A 7655-nucleotide genomic window follows, 5' to 3' on the forward strand; every position below is an offset into this window, starting at 1 on the left:
ATGTTTTTAGTCTTCCATCCCCCTTTCAAAATTTCGCACATTTCTGCTATCAGCTTCGTCCATAGAGCGTGCTCCTCAATCCTGAATCTCCATAACCATTTTTCTAATACGACCTTGTTGAAAAACATAGAGATCTTTCATCCCAAGACACCCCTCCCCCCAATTTCGTTTGAGATGTAACGTCCTCCTAGTTGACTAAGAGAAACTTCCTAGCCCCATTTGTGGATTCTTATAGGAAGTTCCTTTGGAGCCTTTCCAATTTACCGTTGATATTCCTTGGTGCGGCAATGACATAAAATACATAGAGACGCTCGACAGAGTCTACTTCCTTCAATACTTTTGATATATACCTCTTTTGATATGATGCTAGCCTCTTTTAAACTCTCTTAATCATCGGGCTCCATGCATGTTGCTTGGTCTTTATTGGGAGCGTGCAAAGGTAAGCCAAGATAAGTGGTTGGAACTTGGAAGAGCTCCAACCCTATAATCGAGCACGTGTGCTAATCGCGCAGTATTATCCACTTCACCTATTGGAATAATCTCACACTTCTTGAGGTTGATCTAGGGCTTGCACTGCCTCGTACCACATAAGAACCCTTCCAAGAAAATTTAACTGGTAAATTTCTGCTTCACACTAAACAGAAGTGTCATCTGTGAACATGAGATGTGAAACCCTTGTCCCCTGATTGTTGCAGAGTAGCCCCTCAAATGACCACTTACCATAATTCTATCCATCATTGTGAGTTTTTCCAATACCAAGATGAATAGCATGAGAGGCAACAAGTTCCTCTGTCTCAAGCTCCTCGAGCTGCTAATGAAACCCCATGGGTGGCTCCCATTTACTAGGATCGAGAGTGACAGTTGATATGCAAAACTTGATTCACTTTCTCCTCCTAATTCTGAATCTCATCTTCAACATTGTGACGACCCAAAGGGTCATCACCGGATTTCTTCCTATTTCCGTGCTTCCGAGGCCTTGAAAACCTCGCTTTTAGTTGCCTCGATTTGCGTGCACATTCCGGGCGCGAAGCCGGAAAGCTTTTATGTTGAAATATGTGAACTTTGTGAAAAATTTGAAGAATTTTGATATTAATATTGCTAAAGTTGACTTTGGTCAACATTTTTGGTAAACGGATCCGGACCCGTGATTTGGCGGTCCCGGAGGGTCCGTAGAAAAATATGAGACTCGGGCATATGCCCGGAGTCGAATTTCGAGGTCGAGAGCCCGAGAAATGAATTTTTCTGTGAAATTGTTTTTCTGAAATTATTAAGGAAAATAGGAATGAAAATTGATTAAAAGACTATGGTATCGGGCTCGTATTTTGGTTCCGACGCCCGGTATAAGTCTTAAATATGTGTTAAGCACTCTCTGTAAAGTTTGGTCGAAATCGGACGTCATTTGACGTGTTTCGGACCTAAATATCTAAAATTTGAAGTTTAAGAAGTTTGAAATGAAAAATGATGATTTTGAGGCTTGATTCATTGATTTTGATGTTATTTTGGCGATTTGATCGCTTGAGTCAGTTCGTAGGATGTTATTAAGTTAGTGTGGATGTTTGGTTAGGAGCCTCGAGGGCTCGGGAGTGTTTCGGAGGTAGTTCGCGGTGTTTTTGGCCTTAGAGTTGTTGCAGAATTTCTGCTGCTGGTGTTCAGAGAATTTGTTCTCTGCGATCGCGATTCCATTCTTGCGATCACATAGTGTCTTCTCCAGGCATTTCCAAATTCCTTCAACGCGATCGCATAAGTTGTCCCGCGATCGCATAGTCTGACCAGTCTCTTCAATGCGATCGCACTCACCTCTACGCGATCGCACAGCTTTAAACTTCACCCAAAAGTCCTGGTTTCCCTTCTTCTATGCGAACGCACGAAATTGTTCTGCGATCGCGGAAGCCAAGTTCCCACTCCTCTATGCGACCGCATCAATTGCCCCGCGATCGCATAGACCAAAATACGCCCAGTTATATTTTTATGTCCAGAACAGTAGCAGCACGGGATTTCTCATTTTTTTTCACATGAGCTCTTCTCTTAAACCCTCCATAGACGAAATTCAAGCTCTCCTTCCTACATAACTCTTTGGGTAAGTAATCTTAACATCATTCCCTCATTATTTCTTCATCTAATTACTAATTTCTAGCCCTAAATCATGAAATCAAAGTAGAAATTAAGGGTTTTGGGTAGAGTTAGGTTTTTGGGAATTTTGGGTGATTCAACCTCAACTTGGGGTCGAATCTTGAAATAAATTATATATTTGAACTCGTGGGGTTATGGATGATTGGGTTTTGGTCCGAGCCTCGTGTTTGGACCATGTGGGACCGGTGTCGAATTTTGGTATTTTGGGAGAATGGTTGGAAAAGTTCATTCCTAGACTATGAGATTATGTTTTTGAGCCCTTATTGATATTATTGAACTAATTATGACTAGATACCATTATTTCGGAGCCGGATTGTAGGAGAAAGGCGGTAATTGAGGGTTGATCGCTATTTTTTGGACCGAGGTAAGTGTTTGTTCTAACTTCGGCTTGAGGGAATAGGATTAGGATGTTATTTGCTACTTTCTAAATGTGGAGTACGGTGTATAGGCATGGTGGCGAGTATCTATACATCGGTGTCTAGCATGACCGTGAGTCTTAATTGTTTTTAAATCGAATGATGTGACACCACTACCTTGTCTAATGAATAAATTTCTTATAATGTAAACGGTTGAGGAGGAATTGTGATTGGTATATTTTGGAACGTTGGTTCGAACAAGAATGTGATAGTTGAGAAAGAAATGATTCAAAAGAGGATGTGTTGTGATTATTCCCTTGCCGGGACGTGTAGACTATTATTATGTACTCTCCCCTGTCGGGATATTTGGGTTGTTAGCTGTACCCTTGCCGGGTTAAAGTGTGATGTTGTCGAATTCCCCTAATGGGGCCTTCTTTACAAAGTCAGATATTTATATATTATAATATGGGATCGTGTGGCACGCCGACCACTTATATACTATAAAATGGGATCGTGTGGCACGCCGACCACTTATTTATTATGAAATGGGATCGTGTGGCACGCCGTGCACTTATGAATTAAAAAATGGGATCGTGTGGCACGCCGTCCACTTATGAATTAAGAAATGGGATCGTGTGGCACGCCGACCACTTATTTATTATGAAATGGGATCTTGTGGCACGCCGTCCACTTATGAATTAAGAAATGGGATCGTGTGGCGCGCCGGCCACTTATATATATATGAGCTATGATATTGAGATAGTTTCGGCGTTATATCCATTGATCTGTATTCGCTGTGTTTTTCCCGAGCATGCCCCCTTCCCCTTTTTAGTTGATATTCTCTGTTGTTATTTTCTGTTGCCTTGTATATATTTATCTGCACAGGTTGTTTTGGTAGGCCCTGTCTAGCCTCGTCACTACTTCGCCGGGGTTAGGCCAGGCACTTACCAGCACATGGGGTCGGTTGTGCTGATGCTACACTTCTGTGCTTTTTGCACAGATCATAGTACCGGAGCAGGAGCCTTTGGTCAGCAGTAGGAGCGTTGGGAGCTTACTTCAGTCCGGAGATTCCGAGGTAGCTTGCTGGCGTCCGCATGGCCCGGAGTCTCTCTTATCTCTGTCTTTCGTTTGATTTCCCTTGTATCGGATCAGACAGTACTGTATTCTCATTTAGACTTTGTATTTAGCTTTCAGTAGAAGTTCGTGAGTTAGTGACACTAGATCTGGGTAGAGGTGTATTTGAAATTCCGTACTTGGTTTCTGTTATCTATGTTTCGAAATTTCCGCTTTTATGATAATTGCCTCGTTCTTCTTTATTTTGTTAATGATAATGAGAGAAGTGTTAAATTGATTGGCTTGCCTAGCTCCTATTAGTAGGCGCCATCACGACTTCCGAGGGTGGGGAATCCGGGTCGTGACAAACATGATATTGTCTAAGAACTCTCGATTCACATGATCATATGCCTTTTTAAGATCCTGTTTACACAAGATCTCCGACTCTCCCTACTTCCTTCTGGAGCCAACCACTTCGTTTGCCACCAAAGCCGTGTCTAGCATTTGTACGAACCCATTCTGAGATGTAACACTGTCTCGTCCAACACTTTCTTCAATCTACTAAAAAACTTCTTAGATATTATCTTGAAGATGCTTCGCGCTAGATTTATAAGCCTGTAGTCCTTAATATTCATTGCTCCTTTCTTTTCCGATATGATGGCTATGAATAATGTGTCGAGACTTTTTTTGAATTCTCCGGTCTCCTTTTCTTATGAGACATTAGAACCAGCTACAAATTTTCTATTTTCTGTGAACTTTAATTAGTTCAACGCGGACCTAGTTTAGTGATGCAAAAGACATCCCACCTAGGATAGTCAAGTTCACCTCCAAGAATTAACTGCTAATACCAAAGAAAAAGAAAAAAAAAAGGAAAAAGAAAAAGAAAAAAGGAGCTCTATAATGACTGTGATGGTGATTACTTTGGATTACTGCCTCTGCTCTATCACTATTGAGGACAACCAAAATTCAAGGTAGACATTAGTCTCTCAATTTCATATTACACATAACTAACAATTTTCTGCTAACTCTTTCCTTGAACAATACAACTCCACAAGAGTTTATCTGGAATCTGGTATAATATTAGATATCTACTTTAACTACCTTTTTTGGAAGTCACTTTATGTAGCATAACTTTAGTACTTCACTCAGCAACAGCATGTTTTTAAGTATATTTTCAAATACACAAGAATACTAACTGAACTATACGCCTTTTCCATAGGAAGCACCTGCACTTGTTAAGTCTGTCTATGACAAAAGAATAGTTGGATGCCCTGGTGCTGAAGGAGGTTGGTTAGCTCTTCGTTTTTTCAAACTGATGTTTTTAATTGGCTATGAACAAGGGGGGCTTTTTAGCTTTCTTGTTCTCCCTCCCCTGCTTTTCGTCTGCATACATTAACATAAATGTACTGAAGAAACCTCATTTTGCTGAATCTATTTTGGCCTTTTCTTTTTTAACAGAAGACGAGCATGATGTGGTCTGGTTTTGGTTGGAGAAAGGTAAGCCTCACGAGTGCTCCGTCTGTTCTCAATACTTCAAAGTAGGTCAGAGTACTATCTGCAGATGCAGGAATCCTTCTGAAGTGTTCAAGAAACATTTTACTGATATTGGATTTTTTTACAATGCACCTTCACAAACTAACTTGTTGATTTGATATTGGAATTTTTACCTCCTATAGCAAAGGTTAACACCTTATTTATTTTAAATAAATAATATTTAAAGAAATTATATTCTATAGATACCTTTTAAGGTTTATAGCAAAATATTTAATTTTGGTTACCTCCTAACCCTAAGCCACTAAATACGCTAATCAGTTACACTATTTTCTTTCTCTCTCTACTTTGATACATCTCATTCTCTTCCCCCATCCCATTAAAATTTCCGATCTCCTCCTCCTTCCACCGGATTTGTGCAAAGGCCACTTCAGAGATGCTGATTTCGACAACGGAATTTCAGGGGTTCTCAGGTTTCCCTTGAATTTTTATATATAAAGAATTGCCCTATGCTCGATTTGTTGAACGAAGACGATCTTCTTCGTATAGTAGAATGTGAGTCCAAATTGTTTTTCATCCAAATCTACTGTCACGACCCGAATTTCCCACCATCGAGGGTCGTGATGGCGCCTACGATCGGAGCTAGGCAAGCCAAGCATTTAAACATTTTCTGATAACATCCCAACAATAATCATAATACAAGTCATTTAAATAAAAGCGGAAGTCTTTAAAACATAGATAACTGATAACCCAAAATGCGGAAGTTTAACATTTCTCTACCCAAGACTGGTGTCGCTATCTCGCGAACTACTAAAGAGTGCTACAAACAAGTCAGAATAGAAATACATAAGTGTCTGTCTCGGTACAATGAAAACAAACTGAAAACATAGAAAGGGAATCCGGCCTGCGAACGCCAGCTAGGCTACCTCGTAAGTCCCTGGACTGAAGTCAGCTCCCGATCAATATCCTACTGCTGTGGTCCAAAAGCTGCCCCGATACCGTGATCTGTGCAAAAGAGCACAGAAGTGTAGCATCAGCACAACCGACCCCATGTGCTGGTAAGTGCCTGGCCTAACCCCGGCGAAATAGTGACGAGGCTAGACAGGACTACCAAACTAACCTGTGCAGTTCAATATATATATATATGCAATAAAAGGAAAGAACAAAGAAATTAAACAGTTAAGAGGGAGGGGAGCATACTATGGGGGGAAATACAGTCCGGATATAAAGTCAACAATTTAAGTAAGCAACAGGGCAATAACAATAATTAATGAGAGCAGGAAAGTCAACAATTGCACGACATCAACCTTCGTGCTTTTACTCTCATCCTCACCAAAAGTAATCAAGTAAAGTGCACGGCATCAACCTTCGTGCTTTCCCTCTCATACTCTCCAATCATAGCACGGAATGACCCTTCGCGCAAATATAATCAAAACATGGCACGGAATGACCCTTCGTGCAAATATAATCAAAATATGGCACGGAATGACCCTTCGTGCAAATATAATCAAAACATGGCACGGAATGACCCTTCGTGCATTATCACTCTTCCTCACCCAAACAGTAATCACAACCAAACGGGGCGAGGGGATAAACAAATAATAAGAAATGTCCCGACAAGGGAATTACACAATTAACAGCTAAATCCCGGCAAGGGAGCAACAACAATACTTTCACATCCCGGCAAGGGAGATAATCAATATACTCAAACCATCCCGGCAAGGGATTAATCATATCACTTTCTATTTCTTTCATTTCTTACTCAATAGTCTTTTTATCGTTCGAGCCAACGCTCCAAAGAATTTACAATTCATAATTAGTCCTCATACTCTTCACATTGCATAGAATTCATCAATTAACATGGAAGAGTCATAACAATATCAGGATAAGTACATACAAGGACCCACGGTCATGCTAGACACCGGTGTATAGATACTCGTCACCATGCCTATACACCGTACTCGATCATTTAGCAATTAGCAAATAATAACACTCTAATCCTATTCCTTCAAGCCAAAGTTAGATCAAACACTTACCTCAAATGCTCCAAAATCAACTCAAGCCTCTAGTATAGCTTTACCCCTCGAATTCGGCTCCAACTCGGTCAAATCTATGAAATAATGACTTTACAATATTAATAATAGCTAAACAAACTAAACCCAATGCCTAAATATGAATTTCTAAGCTTTCTACCCAAAATTCCAAAAATCGACCCCGGGCCCGCTTGGTCAAAACCCGAGGTTCGAACCAATTCCATGTCACCCATTCCCCCACGAGCCCGAATATACAATTTGTTTTCAAATTCGACCCCAAAACGAGGTCTAAATCAAAGAAAATTGAAAAGCCCTAATTCTACCCTTTTCCCCCGATTTACACCTTAAGTTATATGATTTAGGTCTAGGAATTTGATAAATGATGATAGAAAATGAAGAAAACGAGTTAGAAAATACTTACCCAAGAAGCTTTGGTGAAGAATCGCTCTAAAAGTCACCTAGGGGCTGTGGAGAAAAAGAGCTCGTGTGAAATTTGGGAATAACTCCGTCACTGGTTTGTTTTTGAGCTTTAAAAATCACTGGGCAAAAATGCCCTTCGCGTCGTCGGAGGGGACGGCGTCGCGAGGTAGGA

The sequence above is a fragment of the Nicotiana attenuata genome, unplaced genomic scaffold, assembly GCF_001879085.1.
Source record: "Nicotiana attenuata strain UT unplaced genomic scaffold, NIATTr2, whole genome shotgun sequence".
Lineage (NCBI taxonomy): Eukaryota > Viridiplantae > Streptophyta > Magnoliopsida > Solanales > Solanaceae > Nicotiana > Nicotiana attenuata.